The 19,175-nt window shown below is 63.4% G+C and overlaps 15 non-coding genes across 15 annotated transcripts; 6 read left to right on the top strand and 9 right to left on the bottom strand.

The window, feature by feature from the left end:
- Nucleotides 1-658: 658 nt before the first annotated feature.
- TRNAE-CUC (transfer RNA glutamic acid (anticodon CUC)) lies at nt 659-730 on the bottom strand. Its single transcript has one exon. It is a non-coding gene; the product is annotated as a tRNA-Glu (tRNA).
- Nucleotides 731-1,012: 282 nt separating this feature from the next.
- On the bottom strand, nt 1,013-1,084 carry TRNAG-UCC (transfer RNA glycine (anticodon UCC)). The gene has a single exon. It is a non-coding gene; the product is annotated as a tRNA-Gly (tRNA).
- Nucleotides 1,085-1,913: 829 nt separating this feature from the next.
- TRNAD-GUC (transfer RNA aspartic acid (anticodon GUC)) lies at nt 1,914-1,985 on the bottom strand. The gene has a single exon. It is a non-coding gene; the product is annotated as a tRNA-Asp (tRNA).
- A 575-nt stretch (nt 1,986-2,560) lies between these two features.
- Nucleotides 2,561-2,643, top strand: TRNAL-CAG (transfer RNA leucine (anticodon CAG)). The gene has a single exon. It is a non-coding gene; the product is annotated as a tRNA-Leu (tRNA).
- A 1,093-nt stretch (nt 2,644-3,736) lies between these two features.
- On the top strand, nt 3,737-3,807 carry TRNAG-GCC (transfer RNA glycine (anticodon GCC)). Its single transcript has one exon. It is a non-coding gene; the product is annotated as a tRNA-Gly (tRNA).
- A 4,359-nt stretch (nt 3,808-8,166) lies between these two features.
- TRNAE-CUC (transfer RNA glutamic acid (anticodon CUC)) lies at nt 8,167-8,238 on the bottom strand. The gene has a single exon. It is a non-coding gene; the product is annotated as a tRNA-Glu (tRNA).
- A 282-nt stretch (nt 8,239-8,520) lies between these two features.
- Nucleotides 8,521-8,592, bottom strand: TRNAG-UCC (transfer RNA glycine (anticodon UCC)). The gene has a single exon. It is a non-coding gene; the product is annotated as a tRNA-Gly (tRNA).
- Nucleotides 8,593-9,421: 829 nt separating this feature from the next.
- Nucleotides 9,422-9,493, bottom strand: TRNAD-GUC (transfer RNA aspartic acid (anticodon GUC)). The gene has a single exon. It is a non-coding gene; the product is annotated as a tRNA-Asp (tRNA).
- A 575-nt stretch (nt 9,494-10,068) lies between these two features.
- TRNAL-CAG (transfer RNA leucine (anticodon CAG)) lies at nt 10,069-10,151 on the top strand. The gene has a single exon. It is a non-coding gene; the product is annotated as a tRNA-Leu (tRNA).
- Nucleotides 10,152-11,227: 1,076 nt separating this feature from the next.
- On the top strand, nt 11,228-11,298 carry TRNAG-GCC (transfer RNA glycine (anticodon GCC)). The gene has a single exon. It is a non-coding gene; the product is annotated as a tRNA-Gly (tRNA).
- Nucleotides 11,299-15,652: 4,354 nt separating this feature from the next.
- TRNAE-CUC (transfer RNA glutamic acid (anticodon CUC)) lies at nt 15,653-15,724 on the bottom strand. The gene has a single exon. It is a non-coding gene; the product is annotated as a tRNA-Glu (tRNA).
- A 286-nt stretch (nt 15,725-16,010) lies between these two features.
- On the bottom strand, nt 16,011-16,082 carry TRNAG-UCC (transfer RNA glycine (anticodon UCC)). The gene has a single exon. It is a non-coding gene; the product is annotated as a tRNA-Gly (tRNA).
- An 808-nt stretch (nt 16,083-16,890) lies between these two features.
- Nucleotides 16,891-16,962, bottom strand: TRNAD-GUC (transfer RNA aspartic acid (anticodon GUC)). The gene has a single exon. It is a non-coding gene; the product is annotated as a tRNA-Asp (tRNA).
- Nucleotides 16,963-17,534: 572 nt separating this feature from the next.
- On the top strand, nt 17,535-17,617 carry TRNAL-CAG (transfer RNA leucine (anticodon CAG)). Its single transcript has one exon. It is a non-coding gene; the product is annotated as a tRNA-Leu (tRNA).
- A 1,127-nt stretch (nt 17,618-18,744) lies between these two features.
- TRNAG-GCC (transfer RNA glycine (anticodon GCC)) lies at nt 18,745-18,815 on the top strand. The gene has a single exon. It is a non-coding gene; the product is annotated as a tRNA-Gly (tRNA).
- The last annotated feature ends 360 nt before the right edge of the window (nt 18,816-19,175 follow it).

Here is a 19,175-nt window from a genome sequence, read left to right as displayed (position 1 = left end):
TGCCCGCGCTCCAGCCAGACACCCCAGGTCCTTCCTCGCACCTCCCAGCACGCGGCCCACCGCCGCCCTCTCTCCATGGGCTCGTTCTGCTCCGTTCCCTAGCCCGCGTGGGGTGGCCACCGACCACGGCCACAAACACCTTCATCCCACACTGTCAGCCACCCCCAAGGCACCGGCAAGGGCGTTCAGGAAACCTGCTGCGGTGTTGCGAAGCACCCGTCTGCCCACCGGTGCTCCTTTCCACAGGGGATCCGGCGCCGTCAGAAGGCACCGCGTGTGACAGCGCCGTCGGTCCCGCCGCTGCTGTCGCCGTGGGGGAGAAGCAGTGGTGCTGGAGAGTCCAAACACCGGCGGGGGCGTTTGCTTGTGGCCACAGCCTCGGCGGGGAGAGGCGCCGCCCCGGCCATTCGTGTTTGGGGCTGAGGCAAGCGTGTGAAAACGAAGACACGGGACGTCGAAGGCCTCGAGTGGGCGCGCGCCAGTGCGGCCAAAAGGTGTGGCCGGGCAGGGAGGGTGGAGGTTGCCTGGCAGGGCTTGGGCTGCAGGTGCAGGGCACCGGGCGGCTGTTGTCGGGCAGGGCGCGACGCCGAGGCCGCGGAGCAAGCGTGGCCTAAAAGTGGGATGTGGACGGTGTGAGGTAGAGGGGAAGAAGAAAGGCTTCCCTGACCGGGAATCGAACCCGGGCCGCGGCGGTGAGAGCGCCGAATCCTAACCACTAGACCACCAGGGAGCGTCGGGCTCTACCACGGCTCCTGCTCGACCCATAGCAGCCGCTCGGCGCCACCTTGGCGCCAAGACCCGGCCTTTCCAAGTCCAGCCACGCGCCGCCCCTGGTAATCCACGTGTCCTCCCGTCCTTCCTGCTTGCAGCACCCTCAGAACACTGCGCGCCTGCTTCTCGCACACACAAGAAGAGCCGCTAGGGCCACCGAGCTCCCTGCTCTCAGCTCTCCCTCACAGGCCCCCGGCCGGCCGGCCGGCCGGCCGCGGAACTCGGCAAAACGTCAGCCCGCTGCGTTGGCCGGGAATCGAACCCGGGTCAACTGCTTGGAAGGCAGCTATGCTCACCACTATACCACCAACGCTGCACAGCCCGGGCCGCCCCGAGACGCCGGCACCGGGCTCGCCCGAGCGCACTCTCGTCGCCGCTTCCTCCTCCCCCTCCTCCTCCTCCTCCTCCTCCGACTCCTTCTCTTCCGACTCCTCCTCCTTCTCTTCCTCCTTCTGCTCCCCTTTCTCTTCCTCGTCCTCCTCCTCCTCCTCAGCCGCCGCCGCCGCCGCTTGGAGCAGCCCTGCCCCGACGCCACGCCGGCCGGCAGCTCTGTGACGTCACAGACGCCACCAAGGCCCCCCGGCGCCCCACCCGCGCCAGCCCCACGAAGCTGCCCTAGACCACCCGCCCGATCGCCTCAGGGTGGCGCTCTCGCTGCCTTGCTGCTCCAGGTCCCTCGGCTCCACGCCGCGGCCCGCCCCCGCCCCCGGCGCACGCATCTTCCAGCACCCCGGCTCGCCAAAGCCCTTCTCCACCCGGCGCCTGGCCAGGCCACTTCCCGCACCGACAGGGGACGGCACTCATCCGCCTCCCACCCGTCCCGGCAGCTGGGCACCTATGCAGCTGTGCATAGCTGTGCAGCCTTGCGTCGCGACGCAAGGAGCCCACGGAGACAGCCACTTTGGGCGGGCCGCAACGTCATCGAGAGCTGTGGTGTCCAGAGGAGGCCGTCGCTCGGCCGTGGCGACTGAGTGCCCGGCGACGAGGAAGGGCTGGAGGGGGTCGAGGGTGGGCAGGCTGGGCACGCGCTGGGGCCCTGCGCCTCGCTGGAGGACGGAGGGCACAGGGCGGACAAGCAGGGTCCTTGGGAGATAGGCGGCGGGACAGAGAGCGGCGCCAGCCACCAAAAGGGGGCGTGTTGCCTCCCCGTCGGGGAATCGAACCCCGGTCTCCCGCGTGACAGGCGGGGATACTCACCACTATACTAACGAGGACGGCGGCCACCGCCCCCGCGCCCGGACGCTCTCGGGCTGCCGGCCGACGCCTCCCCCCGCCCTCCGGCCCCCTGCCCACCACGGGCGCCCGGCACGTGCCCGAGCCGACCCAACGCCACACCAACCGCGTCCTCCAAAGCAGCAGCAGCCCCCGACCCGACAGGGACCCGGACCCGAGTGGCGCTGAAAGCTCCGAGTGCGCGCTGCCTATTGCCTCCGACGCGGGGATCGCGCCGGGAGGAGGGGGCCCGAGACCGAAAGCAAGGCTGCGAGGAGGGGGTGGGCGCGCGCCTGGCCATGGCCGGCGAGGGGAGGCGCGGGTGGGGGCCGGCGGCAGGGGCTGGCAAGACGCGGCCCGGCTCCGTCCGGGGCCAGGGCTGGGCGAGGACGCCACCGCGGCGGAGCCAGGCGCGTCGTCTGGCCTTGCTCCCCGTCGGCCGCCGCGCGCCCGCTCCGTCGCTCCCCCACACGGCCGCGCGCCTGGCGCGGAGCACCGCGTCCCGCCAAGGGCACCGGGCTGCGCGTCGCGTCGGGTCCCAGCCAGCCGAGCGGCCACGCGCACGCCCAGGCCCGCCGTCAGGATGGCCGAGCGGTCTAAGGCGCTGCGTTCAGGTCGCAGTCTCCCCTGGAGGCGTGGGTTCGAATCCCACTCCTGACAAGCCAGCCTTTTGGCCCGCCCGACAAACGCACCCGGCCCTATGGCAGCGCTTTACTGCCTTCCAGTCCGTTCGCGCCTTGCACTCTTGCCACCTCTCCAAACTGCGGCCCGGACATCCACGCCTCTCAGACGCGGGACCTTCTCAGCCACGGCCGCGGGCCTGGCAGAAACGGCCCGCTACGAACCCTCCGGCCACGGGCTTTCCGGAAAAACGCCCTCCCCGCCAGCTCCTACGCCCCCTCCTACCTGCACCCACACCGGGAAGCCCTTCAGTCCTTCGCAGCACATCTTTCCTCACCTGCTGGCGGCTGCTGCTGCTGGTCTTCCTGCCTGCCTGCCTGCCTGCCTGCCTTCGCCCCTCCCACCCACGGCCTCTCCCCCGCCCCACCCCGCCCCCACCGCCACACGCAGAACGGCCGCGTGTGGAAAGCCCTCCACGCCTCGCCCGCCCTCCGACTTCTGCCTGGTGAACAGCGGACTCGTTCTCACAGCCTTCCTTCCACTTCCGCCAGCAGCAGCTCTCCCTCTTTCCAACATCCTGTCCTTCCCGCCAGACCCAACGGCCTGCCTGCCCATTCCATTCCCTCCACAGCCACAGCGAGGTGGCCGCCGACAGCGTCCTGACTGCCTTGTGGTGCGTGCCCTCGGTGCTTTTTCGCCTTGGGACCCTGGCCGGACCACACCTGCCTGCCTGCGTCGGAGCCGGGCGGGGGCTGAGAGGAACGTCGCTGCTCAGCCGCAGCGGCCACGCCTCGCCTGCCCTGACTGGGATTCGGGCGCGGGCCAGGCCGGTTCGCCTCCTGGCTTCCTCTGGCGACACCGGCAGTCTCGCGCCTCCGTGGACGGCAGAGAAAGCGCAGGACAGGCCGAGCCCGCCTGCGTCCCTCCATCCATCGGTGCTTCCGACCGCCTCGCGCCCTGGGGTCGCCAGAGTGCCCGGAGCCTCTCATTCAGGTGGCCCGTCGGCCTCCTGCTCAAATGGAGCCCATGCCCACGCGGCGAGCAGTGACCAGGGTCCGGCGGTTGGCGGCGAGCGCCGCTGGGGCAGCGTTGGGCGCCGCTGGGGCAGCGGCGGGCGCCGGCGGCCATCGGTGCATGGGTGGTTCAGTGGTAGAATTCTCGCCTGCCACGCGGGAGGCCCGGGTTCGATTCCCGGCCCATGCAGACGCAGCGTCCCCTTTTGGTGCCCGCAGCCCCAAAGCGGAGCTGGGTTTCCCAGCTGCCACACTCAAGGCACCCGTCCTGCAACAGCTCGCTCACCACCGTACCTTCCCGGCCCCTGTCCTTCCCACGCAGACGCCCCCACCCCACACACACCCGGGAGCCAGGCCTCCAGGACCTGACACCTCGCGGGCTCAGCCACTCTTTCGCCCAGACCCCTTCCTTGTCCTTGTTCTCTTCCTGACCCCGACCCCGCTTGTGTCCCGCTTGTCACCGTAAGGAACACCCCACGCTGGCACCCGCACAGCCCAACCTCTTCACCTTTCGCCACGTGTCCAAGCTCTCTGCCTCACTCTGCCCCCACTCCGAAAATTATACTATCTTTGCACAACCAGCAGCAAGCAAGTCGCCACCTCTGGGAGCGATACATCCCAGTTTCCTAGAGAGTCCCAAAAGCGCTCACTTGCACGAGGAGTTCCAAAGAAGTCCACACTATCATCGCAGACTACACTCTAGATTCACGTTTTGACCCTCAACAGAAACATGTTTCCAACACCGGCCCGCTCCTCCACCGCTACTGCCACCAGCACCATCAGCACGACAAACACCACCCCCTCCCCTGAACCTCTGCTCCCACCAACAGCATCAGCCCTCGGGACAGCACGCCCAGCACCACCACCTCAGCCTCCTGCCTACTCCCACAAACACCCCCCTCCCCCCTCCTATCTCGCCACTTTTTCCCCCGATCCTTCCCAAATCCTACGTTGTCAAGGATCCTGCCCTTGCCTCCGTCCCGTTGCCCTCCTTTTGTTTCCACTTTGTCTTCTTCTCCTTTTCGTAGCAGTATCGTTGGTTGACAACATCGCATTACTTTCAGATGTACAGCAACGTGATTCCGTTATATGTCCTTTTCCAGGTTATTTTCCAGTATACGTCATCATGACACATGAATAGTTCCCTGTGCTGGACGGTAAATCCTTGTTGCTTGTGTGCTTTATGTATAGTATTTCCTCTCTGTTAATCGCTGCTCCGGATTTTCCCCTGCCCTACACTTTCCCCTTGGGTAACAAACAGTGTGTTTTCTATGTCTGTGTGTCTGCTTCTCTTTGGCACATACATTCATTTGTAGTACGGTTTAGATTCCACATATCTTTGTGCTTCTCTGCCTGACTTACGTCGCTAAGTGTAATATACTCTAGGTCCCTCCTTCTTGGTGCAAATGGCAGTATCTCACTCTTTTGTATGGCTGAGTAATATTCCACGGTACATATATATCACGTCTTCCCGTGCCAGCCATCGGTTGATGGGCACTTGGGTTTTGTCCATGTCTTGGCTGTGGCCCGTAGTGCTGCTGTGAACATGGGGGTGCATGGATCTCTTCAAATGACAGTTTCTCTCCTCTGCTGATGTGTACCCACGATGGGGATTGCTGGATCATATGAGAGCTCGTATTTCACGTATTTCTTTAGTGTGTTGCTTTTATTTATGCATTTAATATTTATTCATTTACTTACTTACTAATAAGAACTACTAGCTGTAATTTTGGAAGAAAAGTTGATTAATGATATTGAGTTAGTTTCAGGTGCACAGCAAAGCGGATTCTGTTTTCCATGTCTAATAATGTTTCAGATTGCTTTCCATGATAGCTTACTACACGATATTGAATATCATTCCCTGTGTTATACTGTAAATCCTTGTTGCTTATGTTTGTTTTTTTTTTTTTTTCTATAGTACGCGGGCCTCTCACTGCTGTGGCCTCTCCCGTTGCGGAGCACAGGCTCCGGACGCGCAGGCTCAGCGGCCATGGCTCACGGGCCCAGCCGCTCCGCGGCATGTGGGATCTTCCCGGACCGGGGCACGAACCCGTGTCCCCTGCATCGGCAGGCGGACTCTCAACCACTGCGCCACCAGGGAAGCCCCCTGCTTATGTCTTTTATATGAAGTACGGTGTATCTGTTCATCGCAGCTCCTAATTTATGTCTCCACCCCTCCCTTTCTCCTTGGGTAACCATCAGTGTGTTTTCTCTGTCTGGGAGTCTGTTTCTCTTTTGCACATACATTCTTTTCTATTACGTTTTAGATTCCACGTATCTTTGTGCTTCTCTGTCAGACTTACTTCACCAAGTGTAATAATCTCTAGGACCATCCTTAGTGTGGCAAATGGCAATATTTCATTTTCTGAAATGGCTGAGTAATACTCCCCAGTACATATATACCACATCCTTTTCTCTCAGCCGACTGCTGATGGGCACATGGGCTTTTTCTGTGTCTTGGCTGTGGCACGTAGCGCAGCTACAAACACGGGGGTGCGTGGATCTCTCCAAACAACAGTTTTTCTCTTTGGCGGCTGTGTACCCACGACGGGGATTGCTGGATCATCTGATGGCTCAGTTTCTCCTATTTATTTTGTTCGTTGCTTTTATTTACTTATTTACTTGCTTATTTTTAAGTACTAGTACTTGTGGTTTAGGAAGAAGAGTAGATTAACCACACTGAGTTAGTTTCAGGTGTACAGCAAAGGGGATAATGTTTTCCATGTCTAATATTGTTTTGATTGATTTCCAGTACAGGTTATTGCAGGATATTGAATATCATTCCCTGTGTTATTCTGTAAATCCTTGTTGCTTATCTCCTTTATATGAAGTACTGTGATTCTGTTCATCGAGCTCCTAATTTGTCCCTCCACCCCTCCTTTCTCCCTCGGGTAACCATCACTGTGTTTTCCAGGTCTGTGAGCCTGTTTTTGTTTCGCACATAGATTCAGTGGTAGTACTTTTGAGATTCCACATATCTTTGTGTTTCTCTGTCCGACACACTTCACGAAGCGTAATACTCTCTGGGAGCAGTCTTGTGGCAGCAAATGGCAATATTTCATTCTTTCTTATTAACGGCTGAGGGATAGCCCGTAGTACACAGACACCACCTCTTCTTGTACTGGCCCCCCGTTGACGGGCGCTTGGGTTTTTTCCATGTCTTGCCTAGCGCAAATAGTGCCGCTGTGAACATGGAGGTGCCTGGGCCTTTCTGAACTCTTGTCTCGCCATTTCCGGGTACGTACCCAGGAGTGGGATTGCTGGATCAGACGGGACCTCTCCCTTGGCCTCTTTCAACCTCAACCCCTCCTCCCCCCACCCCCGCCGCCACACACACCTGAGGCTGGATGGTTTCTCCCGATGAGAGGTGATGTGTGTCTCTGGGGCAGTAGAATGCCCCCACCCGATTCGGACCCCCACCTAGCCCCTGTGGTGCACTCCGTTTCTGTTGTTCTCTTGCCCGCCTCCTACCCACCGCCCCCAGTAACAACCCATTGCTTGGCCTGACCACCTTGCCGCACAGCACACCAGTCTGGGGCGCTCACCCGCCACCCCACCGCGAAGGGGTCCTCTCCCACCATCTTCCACGCCCCACAGCCCGTTCACACACCCCGCCCTTCCCCCCAGCCTGGAGGCTCGGACCCCTCTCCCCGCCACCTGCCCCTTGTATCCCAGGCCCGACTGTCAAATGTCCTGCCCGGAAGTCTCACTTCTGCCAGCGCTCCTCAGACTCACTCCTACTCCAGGCCCACCCCGCCCCCTGATCTGACCAACCCGCACACACGTGCCGGGCCAGGTGCCACCACCACACCAAGCTTCTGCTGAGCCCCTGCCTGAGGGGCCAGCCGCTCTCCCGGGCCAGGTCCCCGCCAGCCCAACACCTCCCGCTCCTGCCCGCGCTCCAGCCAGACACCCCAGGTCCTTCCTCGCACCTCCCAGCACGCGGCCCACCGCCGCCCTCTCTCCATGGGCTCGTTCTGCTCCGTTCCCTAGCCCGCGTGGGGTGGCCACCGACCACGGCCACAAACACCTTCATCCCACACTGTCAGCCACCCCCAAGGCACCGGCAAGGGCGTTCAGGAAACCTGCTGCGGTGTTGCGAAGCACCCGTCTGCCCACCGGTGCTCCTTTCCACAGGGGATCCGGCGCCGTCAGAAGGCACCGCGTGTGACAGCGCCGTCGGTCCCGCCGCTGCTGTCGCCGTGGGGGAGAAGCAGTGGTGCTGGAGAGTCCAAACACCGGCGGGGGCGTTTGCTTGTGGCCACAGCCTCGGCGGGGAGAGGCGCCGCCCCGGCCATTCGTGTTTGGGGCTGAGGCAAGCGTGTGAAAACGAAGACACGGGACGTCGAAGGCCTCGAGTGGGCGCGCGCCAGTGCGGCCAAAAGGTGTGGCCGGGCAGGGAGGGTGGAGGTTGCCTGGCAGGGCTTGGGCTGCAGGTGCAGGGCACCGGGCGGCTGTTGTCGGGCAGGGCGCGACGCCGAGGCCGCGGAGCAAGCGTGGCCTAAAAGTGGGATGTGGACGGTGTGAGGTAGAGGGGAAGAAGAAAGGCTTCCCTGACCGGGAATCGAACCCGGGCCGCGGCGGTGAGAGCGCCGAATCCTAACCACTAGACCACCAGGGAGCGTCGGGCTCTACCACGGCTCCTGCTCGACCCATAGCAGCCGCTCGGCGCCACCTTGGCGCCAAGACCCGGCCTTTCCAAGTCCAGCCACGCGCCGCCCCTGGTAATCCACGTGTCCTCCCGTCCTTCCTGCTTGCAGCACCCTCAGAACACTGCGCGCCTGCTTCTCGCACACACAAGAAGAGCCGCTAGGGCCACCGAGCTCCCTGCTCTCAGCTCTCCCTCACAGGCCCCCGGCCGGCCGGCCGGCCGGCCGCGGAACTCGGCAAAACGTCAGCCCGCTGCGTTGGCCGGGAATCGAACCCGGGTCAACTGCTTGGAAGGCAGCTATGCTCACCACTATACCACCAACGCTGCACAGCCCGGGCCGCCCCGAGACGCCGGCACCGGGCTCGCCCGAGCGCACTCTCGTCGCCGCTTCCTCCTCCCCCTCCTCCTCCTCCTCCTCCTCCGACTCCTTCTCTTCCGACTCCTCCTCCTTCTCTTCCTCCTTCTGCTCCCCTTTCTCTTCCTCGTCCTCCTCCTCCTCCTCAGCCGCCGCCGCCGCCGCTTGGAGCAGCCCTGCCCCGACGCCACGCCGGCCGGCAGCTCTGTGACGTCACAGACGCCACCAAGGCCCCCCGGCGCCCCACCCGCGCCAGCCCCACGAAGCTGCCCTAGACCACCCGCCCGATCGCCTCAGGGTGGCGCTCTCGCTGCCTTGCTGCTCCAGGTCCCTCGGCTCCACGCCGCGGCCCGCCCCCGCCCCCGGCGCACGCATCTTCCAGCACCCCGGCTCGCCAAAGCCCTTCTCCACCCGGCGCCTGGCCAGGCCACTTCCCGCACCGACAGGGGACGGCACTCATCCGCCTCCCACCCGTCCCGGCAGCTGGGCACCTATGCAGCTGTGCATAGCTGTGCAGCCTTGCGTCGCGACGCAAGGAGCCCACGGAGACAGCCACTTTGGGCGGGCCGCAACGTCATCGAGAGCTGTGGTGTCCAGAGGAGGCCGTCGCTCGGCCGTGGCGACTGAGTGCCCGGCGACGAGGAAGGGCTGGAGGGGGTCGAGGGTGGGCAGGCTGGGCACGCGCTGGGGCCCTGCGCCTCGCTGGAGGACGGAGGGCACAGGGCGGACAAGCAGGGTCCTTGGGAGATAGGCGGCGGGACAGAGAGCGGCGCCAGCCACCAAAAGGGGGCGTGTTGCCTCCCCGTCGGGGAATCGAACCCCGGTCTCCCGCGTGACAGGCGGGGATACTCACCACTATACTAACGAGGACGGCGGCCACCGCCCCCGCGCCCGGACGCTCTCGGGCTGCCGGCCGACGCCTCCCCCCGCCCTCCGGCCCCCTGCCCACCACGGGCGCCCGGCACGTGCCCGAGCCGACCCAACGCCACACCAACCGCGTCCTCCAAAGCAGCAGCAGCCCCCGACCCGACAGGGACCCGGACCCGAGTGGCGCTGAAAGCTCCGAGTGCGCGCTGCCTATTGCCTCCGACGCGGGGATCGCGCCGGGAGGAGGGGGCCCGAGACCGAAAGCAAGGCTGCGAGGAGGGGGTGGGCGCGCGCCTGGCCATGGCCGGCGAGGGGAGGCGCGGGTGGGGGCCGGCGGCAGGGGCTGGCAAGACGCGGCCCGGCTCCGTCCGGGGCCAGGGCTGGGCGAGGACGCCACCGCGGCGGAGCCAGGCGCGTCGTCTGGCCTTGCTCCCCGTCGGCCGCCGCGCGCCCGCTCCGTCGCTCCCCCACACGGCCGCGCGCCTGGCGCGGAGCACCGCGTCCCGCCAAGGGCACCGGGCTGCGCGTCGCGTCGGGTCCCAGCCAGCCGAGCGGCCACGCGCACGCCCAGGCCCGCCGTCAGGATGGCCGAGCGGTCTAAGGCGCTGCGTTCAGGTCGCAGTCTCCCCTGGAGGCGTGGGTTCGAATCCCACTCCTGACAAGCCAGCCTTTTGGCCCGCCCGACAAACGCACCCGGCCCTATGGCAGCGCTTTACTGCCTTCCAGTCCGTTCGCGCCTTGCACTCTTGCCACCTCTCCAAACTGCGGCCCGGACATCCACGCCTCTCAGACGCGGGACCTTCTCAGCCACGGCCGCGGGCCTGGCAGAAACGGCCCGCTACGAACCCTCCGGCCACGGGCTTTCCGGAAAAACGCCCTCCCCGCCAGCTCCTACGCCCCCTCCTACCTGCACCCACACCGGGAAGCCCTTCAGTCCTTCGCAGCACATCTTTCCTCACCTGCTGGCGGCTGCTGCTGCTGGTCTTCCTGCCTGCCTGCCTGCCTGCCTGCCTGCCTTCGCCCCTCCCACCCACGGCCTCTCCCCCGCCCCACCCCGCCCCCACCGCCACACGCAGAACGGCCGCGTGTGGAAAGCCCTCCACGCCTCGCCCGCCCTCCGACTTCTGCCTGGTGAACAGCGGACTCGTTCTCACAGCCTTCCTTCCACTTCCGCCAGCAGCAGCTCTCCCTCTTTCCAACATCCTGTCCTTCCCGCCAGACCCAACGGCCTGCCTGCCCATTCCATTCCCTCCACAGCCACAGCGAGGTGGCCGCCGACAGCGTCCTGACTGCCTTGTGGTGCGTGCCCTCGGTGCTTTTTCGCCTTGGGACCCTGGCCGGACCACACCTGCCTGCCTGCGTCGGAGCCGGGCGGGGGCTGAGAGGAACGTCGCTGCTCAGCCGCAGCGGCCACGCCTCGCCTGCCCTGACTGGGATTCGGGCGCGGGCCAGGCCGGTTCGCCTCCTGGCTTCCTCTGGCGACACCGGCAGTCTCGCGCCTCCGTGGACGGCAGAGAAAGCGCAGGACAGGCCGAGCCCGCCTGCGTCCCTCCATCCATCGGTGCTTCCGACCGCCTCGCGCCCTGGGGTCGCCAGAGTGCCCGGAGCCTCTCATTCAGGTGGCCCGTCGGCCTCCTGCTCAAATGGAGCCCATGCCCACGCGGCGAGCAGTGACCAGGGTCCGGCGGTTGGCGGCGAGCGCCGCTGGGGCAGCGGCGGGCGCCGGCGGCCATCGGTGCATGGGTGGTTCAGTGGTAGAATTCTCGCCTGCCACGCGGGAGGCCCGGGTTCGATTCCCGGCCCATGCAGACGCAGCGTCCCCTTTTGGTGCCCGCAGCCCCAAAGCGGAGCTGGGTTTCCCAGCTGCCACACTCAAGGCACCCGTCCTGCAACAGCTCGCTCACCACCGTACCTTCCCGGCCCCTGTCCTTCCCACGCAGACGCCCCCACCCCACACACACCCGGGAGCCAGGCCTCCAGGACCTGACACCTCGCGGGCTGAGCCACTCTTTCGCCCAGACCCTTCCTTGTCCTTGTTCTCTTCCTGACCCCGACCCCGCTTGTGTCCCGCTTGTCACCGTAAGGAACACCCCACACTGGCACCCGCACAGCCCAACCTCTTCACCTTTCGCCACGTGTCCAAGCTCTCTGCCTCACTCTGCCCCCACTCCGAAAATTATACTATCTTTGCACAACCAGCAGCAAGCAAGTCGCCACCTCTGGGAGCGATACATCCCAGTTTCCTAGAGAGTCCCAAAAGCGCTCACTTGCACGAGGAGTTCCAAAGAAGTCCACACTATCATCGCAGACTACACTCTAGATTCACGTTTTGACCCTCAACAGAAACACGTTTCCAACACCGGCCCGCTCCTCCACCGCTACTGCCACCAGCACCATCAGCACGACAAACACCACCCCCTCCCCTGAACCTCTGCTCCCACCAACAGCATCAGCCCTCGGGACAGCACCCCCAGCACCACCACCTCAGCCTCCTGCCTATTCCCACAAACACCCCCCTCCCCCCTCCTATCTCGCCACTTTTCCCCCCGATCCTTTCCAAATCCTACGTTGTCAAGGATCCTGCCCTTGCCTCTGTCCCGTTGCCCTCTTGTTTTCCCCTTCGTCGTCTTCTCCTTTTCGTAGCAGTATGGTTGGTTTAAACATTGTGTTACTTTCAGGTGTACAGCAAAGTGATTCAGTTATATGTCCTTTTCCAGGTTATTTTCCGTTATACGTTATCACGACACATGAATACAGTTCCCTGTGCTGTACGGTAAATCCTTGTTGCTTGTGTGCTTTATGTATAGTATTTCCTCTCTGTTAATCACAGCTCCGGAATTTCCCCTGCCCTACACTTTCCCCTTGGGTAACGAACAGTGTGTTTTCTATGTCTGTGTGTCTGTCTCTCTTTGGCACATACGTTCGTTTGTAGTACGCTTTAGAGTCCCCGTATCTTTGTGCTTCTCTGCCTGACTTACGTCGCTAAGTGTAATATACTCTAGGTCCCTCCTTCTTGGTGCAAATGGCAGTATCTCACTCTTTTGTATGGCTGAGTAATATTCCACAGTACATATATATCACGTCTTCCCGTGCCAGCCATCGGTTGATGGGCACTTGGGTTTTGTCCATGTCTTGGCTGTGGCCCGTAGTGCTGCTGTGAACATGGGGGTGCATGGATCTATTCAAATGACAGTTTCTCTCCTCTGCCGATGTGTACCCACGATGGGGATTGCTGGATCATATGAGAGCCCCTATTTCACCTATTTCTTTAGTGTGTTGTTTTTATTTATGCATTTAATATTTATTTATTCATTTACTTACTTACTTATAAGAACGACTAGCTGTAATTTTGGAAGAAAAGTTGATTAACAATATGGAGTTAGTTTCAGGTGCACAGCAAAGCAGATACTGTTTCCCATGTCTAATAACGTTTCAGATTGCTTTCCATGATAGCTTACTACACGATATTGAATATCATTCCCTGTGTTATACTGGAAATCCTTGTTGCTTATGTCTTTTTTTTTTTTTTTCTATAGTACGCGGGCCTCTCACTGCTGTGGCCTCTCCCGTTGCGGAGCACAGGCTCCGGACGCGCAGGCTCAGCGGCCATGGCTCACGGGCCCAGCCGCTCCGCGGCATGTGGGATCTTCCCGGACCGGGGCACGAACCCGTGTCCCCTGCATCGGCAGGCGGACTCTCAACCACTGCGCCACCAGGGAAGCCCCCTGCTTATGTCTTTTATATGAAGTACGGTGTATCTGTTCATCGCAGCTCCTAATTTATGTCTCCACCCCTCCCTTTCTCCTTGGGTAACCATCAGTGTGTTTTCTCTGTCTGGGAGTCTGTTTCTCTTTTGCACATACATTCTTTTCTATTACGTTTTAGATTCCACGTATCTTTGTGCTTCTCTGTCAGACTTACTTCACCAAGTGTAATAATCTCTAGGACCATCCTTAGTGTGGCAAATGGCAATATTTCATTTTCTGAAATGGCTGAGTAATACTCCCCAGTACATATATACCACATCCTTTTCTGTCAGCCGACTGCTGATGGGCACATGGGTTTTTTCTGTGTCTTGGCTGTGGCACGTAGCGCAGCTACAAACACGGGGGTGCGTGGATCTCTCCAAACAACAGTTTTTCTCTTTGGCGGCTGTGTACCCACGACGGGGATTGCTGGATCATCTGATGGCTCAGTTCCTCCTATTTATTTATTTATATATTTATTTATTTACTTACTTACTTTTAAGGATTAGTACTTGTGGTTTAGGAAGAAGAGTTGAGTAACCACATGGAGTTAGTTTCAGGTGTACAGCAAAGGGGATACTGTTTTCCATGTCTAATATTGTTTCAGATTGATTTCCAGTATAGGTTATTGCAGGATATTGAATATCATTCCCTGTGTTATTCTGTAAATCCTTGTTGCTTATCTCCTTTATATGAAGTACTGTGTATCGGTTCATCGAGCTCCTAATTTATCCCTCCACCCCTCCTTTCTCCCTCGGGTAACCATCACTGCGTTTTCCAGGTCTGTGAGCCTGTTTCTGTTTCGCACATAGATTCAGTGGTAGTACTTTTGAGATTCCACGTATCTTTGTGTTTCTCTGTCGGACATACTTCACGAAGCGTAATATTCTCGGGGAGCAGTCTTGTGGCAGCAAATGGCAATAGTTCATTCTTTTTTATTGATGGCTGAGTGATAGCTCGTACTACATAGATACGACCTCTTCTTGTACTGGCCACCCGTTGACGGGCACTTGGGTTTTTTTCCGTGTCTTGGCTAGTGCAAATAGTGCCGCTGTGAACATGGAGGTGCCTGGGCCTTTCTGAACTCTTGTCTCGCCATTTCCGGGTACGTACCCAGGAGTGGGATTGCTGGATCAGACGGGACTTCTCCCTTGGCCTCTTTCAACCTCAACCCCTCCTCCCCCCACCCCCGCCGCCACACACACCTGAGGCTGGATGGTTTCTCCCGATGAGAGGTGATGTGTGTCTCTGGGGCAGTAGAATGCCCCCACCCGATTCGGACCCCCACCTAGCCCCTGTGGTGCACTCCGTTTCTGTTGTTCTCTTGCCCGCCTCCTACCCACCGCCCCCAGTAACAACCCATTGCTTGGCCTGACCACCTTGCCGCACAGCACACCAGTCTGGGGCGCTCACCCGCCACCCCACCGCGAAGGGGTCCTCTCCCACCATCTTCCACGCCCCACAGCCCACTCACACACCCCGCCCTTCCCCCCAGCCTGGAGGCTCGGACCCCTCTCCCTGCCACCTGCCCCTTGTATCCCAGGCCCGACTGTCAAATGTCCTGCCCGGAAGTCTCACTTCTGCCAGCGCTCCTCAGACTCACCCTACTCCAGGCCCACTCCGCCCCCTGATCTGACCCACCCGCACACACGTGCCGGGCCGGGTACCACCACCACACCAAGCTTCTGCTGAGCCCCTGCCTGAGCGGCCAGCCGCTCTCCCGGGCCAGGTCCCCGCCAGCCCAACACCTCTCGCTCCTGCCCGTGCTCCAGCCAGACACCCCAGGTCCTTCCTCGCACCTCCCAGCACGCGGCCCACCGCCGCCCTCTCTCCATGGGCTCGTTCTGCTCCGTTCCCTAGCCCGCGTGGGGTGGCCACCGACCACGGCCACAAACACCTTCATCCCACACTGTCAGCCACCCCCAAGGCACCGGCAAGGGCGTTCAGGAAACCTGCTGCGGTGTTGCGAAGCACCCGTCTGCCCACCGGTGCTCCTTTCCACAGGGGATCCGGCGCTGTCAGAAGGCACCGCGTGTGACAGCGCCGTCGGTGCCGCCGCCGCTGTCGCCGTGGGGGAGAAGCAGTGCTGCTGGAGAGTCCAAACACCGGCGGGGGCGTTTGCTCGTGGACACAGCCTCGGCGGGGAGAGGCGCCGCCCCGGCCATTCGTGTTTGGGGCTGAGGCAAGCGTGTGAAAACGAAGACACGGGACGTCGAAGGCCTCGAGTGGGCGCGCGCCAGTGCGGCCAAAAGGTCTGGCCGGGCAGGGAGGGTGGACGTTGCCTGGCAGGGCTTGGGCTGCAGGTGCAGGGCACCGGGCGGCTGTTGTCGGGCAGGGCGCGACGCCGAGGCCGCGGAGCAAGCGTGGCCTAAAAGTGGGATGTGGACGGTGTGAGGTAGAGAGGAAGAAGAAAGGCTTCCCTGACCGGGAATCGAACCCGGGCCGCGGCGGTGAGAGCGCCGAATCCTAACCACTAGACCACCAGGGAGCGTCGGGCTCTACCACGGCTCCTGCTCGACCCATAGCAGCCGCTCGGCGCCACCTTGGCGCCAAGACCCGGCCTTTCCAAGTCCAGCCACGCGCCGCCCCTGGCAATCCACGTGTCCTCCCGTCCTTCCTGCTCGCAGCACCCTCAGAACACTGCGCGCCTGCTTCTCGCACACACAAGAAGAGCCGCTAGGGCCGCCGAGCTCCCTGCTCCCAGCTCTCCCTCACAGGCCCCCGGCCGGCCGGCCGGCCGGCCGCCCGCGGAGCGCGGCAAAAGGTCAGTCCGCTGCGTTGGCCGGGAATCGAACCCGGGTCAACTGCTTGGAAGGCAGCTATGCTCACCACTATACCACCAACGCTGCACAGCCCGGGCCGCCCCGAGACGCCGGCACCGGGCTCGCCCGAGCGCACTCTCGTCGCCGCTTCCTCCTCCCCCTCCTCCTCCTCCTCCTCCTCCGACTCCTTCTCTTCCGACTCCTCCTCCTTCTCTTCCTCCTTCTGCTCCCCTTTCTCTTCCTCGTCCTCCTCCTCCTCCTCAGCCGCCGCCGCCCGACGCCACGCCGGCCGGCAGCTCTGTGACGTCACAGACGCCACCAAGGCCCCCCGGCGCCCCACCCGCGCCAGCCCCACGAAGCTGCCCTAGACCACCCGCCCGATCGCCTCAGGGTGGCGCTCTCGCTGCCTTGCTGCTCCAGGTCCCTCGGCTCCACGCCGCGGCCCGCCCCCGCCCCCGGCGCACGCATCTTCCAGCACCCCGGCTCGCCAAAGCCCTTCTCCACCCGGCGCCTGGCCAGGCCACTTCCCGCACCGACAGGGGACGGCACTCATCCGCCTCCCACCCGTCCCGGCAGCTGGGCACCTATGCAGCTGTGCATAGCTGCGCAGCCTTGCGTCGCGACGCAAGGAGCCCACGGAGACAGCCACTTTGGGCGGGCCGCAACGTCATCGAGAGCTTGTGGTGTCCAGAGGAGGCCGTCGCTCGGCCGTGGCGACTGAGTGCCCGGCGACGAGGAAGGGCTGGAGGGGGTCGAGGGTGGGCAGGCTGGGCACGCGCTGGGGCCCTGCGCCTCGCTGGAGGACGGAGGGCACAGGGCGGACAAGCAGGGTCCTTGGGAGATAGGCGGCGGGACAGAGAGCGGCGCCAGCCACCAAAAGGGGGCGTGTTGCCTCCCCGTCGGGGAATCGAACCCCGGTCTCCCGCGTGACAGGCGGGGATACTCACCACTATACTAACGAGGACGGCGGCCACCGCCCCCGCGCCCGGACGCTCTCGGGCTGACTGCCGACGCCTCCCCCTGCCCTCCGGCCCCCTGCCCACCACGGGCGCCCGGCACGTGCCCGAGCCGACCCAACGCCACACCAACCGCGTCCTCCAAAGCAGCAGCCCCCGACCCGACAGGGACCCGGACCCGAGTGGCGCTGAAAGCTCCGAGTGCGCGCTGCCTATTGCCTCCGACGAGGGGATCGCGCCGGGAGGAGGGGGCCCGAGACCGAAAGCAAGGCTGCGAGGAGGGGGTGGGCGCGCGCCTGGCCATGGCCGGCGAGGAGAGGCGCGGGTGGGGGCCGGCGGCAGGGGCTGGCAAGACGCGGCCCGGCTCCGTCCGGGGCCAGGGCTGGGCGAGGACGCCACCGCGGCGGAGCCAGGCGCGTCGTCTGGCCTTGCTCCCCGTCGGCCGCCGCGCGCCCGCTCCGTCGCTCCCCCACACGGCCGCGCGCCTGGCGCGGAGCACCGCGTCCCGCCAAGGGCACCGGGCTGCGCGTCGCGTCGGGTCCCAGCCAGCCGAACGGCCACGCGCACGCCCAGGCCCGCCGTCAGGATGGCCGAGCGGTCTAAGGCGCTGCGTTCAGGTCGCAGTCTCCCCTGGAGGCGTGGGTTCGAATCCCACTCCTGACAAGCCAGCCTTTTGGCCCGCCCGACAAACGCACCCGGCCCTATGGCAGCGCTTTACTGCCTTCCAGTCCGTTCGCGCCTTGCACTCTTGCCGCCTCTCCAAACTGCGGCCCGGACATCCACGCCTCTCAGACGCGGGGCCTTCTCAGCCACGGCCGCGGGCCTGGCAGAAACGGCCCGCTACGAACCCTCCGGCCACGGGCTTTCCGGAAAAACGCCCTCCCCGCCAGCTCCTACGCCCCCTCCTACCTGCACCCACACCGGGAAGCCCTTCAGTCCTTCGCAGCACATCTTTCCTCACCTGCTGGCGGCTGCTGCTGCTGGTCTTCCTGCCTGCCTGCCTGCCTGCCTGCCTGCCTGCCTTCGCCCCTCCCACCCACGGCCTCTCCCCCGCCCCACCCCGCCCCCACCACCGCCACACGCAGAACGGCCGCGTGTGGAAAGCCCTCCACGCCTCGCCCGCCCTCCGACTTCTGCCTGGTGAACAGCGGACTCGTTCTCACAGCCTTCCTTCCACTTCCGCCAGCAGCAGCTCTCCCTCTTTCCAACATCCTGTCCTTCCCGCCAGACCCAACGGCCTGCCTGCCCATTCCATTCCCTCCACAGCCACAGCGAGGTGGCCGCCGACAGCGTCCTGACTGCCTTGTGGTGCGTGCCCTCGGTGCTTTTTCGCCTTGGGACCCTGGCCGGACCACACCTGCCTGCCTGCCTGGCTGCGTCGGAGCCGGGCGGCGGCTGAGAGGAACGTCGGTGCTCAGCCGCACCGGCCACGCCTCGCCTGCCCTGACCGGGATTCGGGCGCGGGCCAGGCCGGTTCGCCTCCTGGCTTCGCCTGGCGACACCGACAGTCAATCGGCTCCGTGGACGGCAGAGAAAGCGCAGGACGGGCCGAGCCCGTGGACGGCAGAGAAAGCGCAGGACGGGCCGAGCCCGCCTGCGTCCCTCCATCCTTCGGTGCTTCCGACCGCCTCGCGCCCTGGGGTCGCCAGAGTGCCTGGAGCCTCTCATTCAGGTGGCCCGTCGGCCTCCTGCTCAAATGGAGCCCATGCCCACGCGGCGAGCAGTGACCAGGGTCCGGCGGTTGGCGGCGAGCGCCGCTGGGGCAGCGGCGGGCGCCGGCGGCCATCGGTGCATGGGTGGTTCAGTGGTAGAATTCTCGCCTGCCACGCGGGAGGCCCGGGTTCGATTCCCGGCCCATGCAGACGCAGCGTCCCCTTTTGGTGCCCGCAGCCCCAAAGCGGAGCTGGGTTTCCCAGCTGCCACACTCAAGGCACCCGTCCTGCAACAGCTCGCTCACCACCGTACCTTCCCGGCCCCTGTCCTTCCCACGCAGACGCCCCCACCCCACACACACCCGGGAGCCAGGCCTCCAGGACCTGACACCTCGCGGGCTGAGCCACTCTTTCGCCCAGACCCTTCCTTGTCCTTGTTCTCTTCCTGACCCCGACCCCGCTTGTGTCCCGCTTGTCACCGTAAGGAACACCCCACACTGGCACCCGCACAGCCCAACCTCTTCACCTTTCGCCACGTGTCCAAGCTCTCTGCCTCACTCTGCCCCCAC

The sequence above is a fragment of the Globicephala melas genome, chromosome 1 (assembly GCF_963455315.2).
Source record: "Globicephala melas chromosome 1, mGloMel1.2, whole genome shotgun sequence".
In the NCBI taxonomy this organism is placed as follows: domain Eukaryota; kingdom Metazoa; phylum Chordata; class Mammalia; order Artiodactyla; family Delphinidae; genus Globicephala; species Globicephala melas.
Note: the sequence above shows the minus strand (reverse complement) of the source record. Positions and strands in the feature narration are given on the sequence as shown.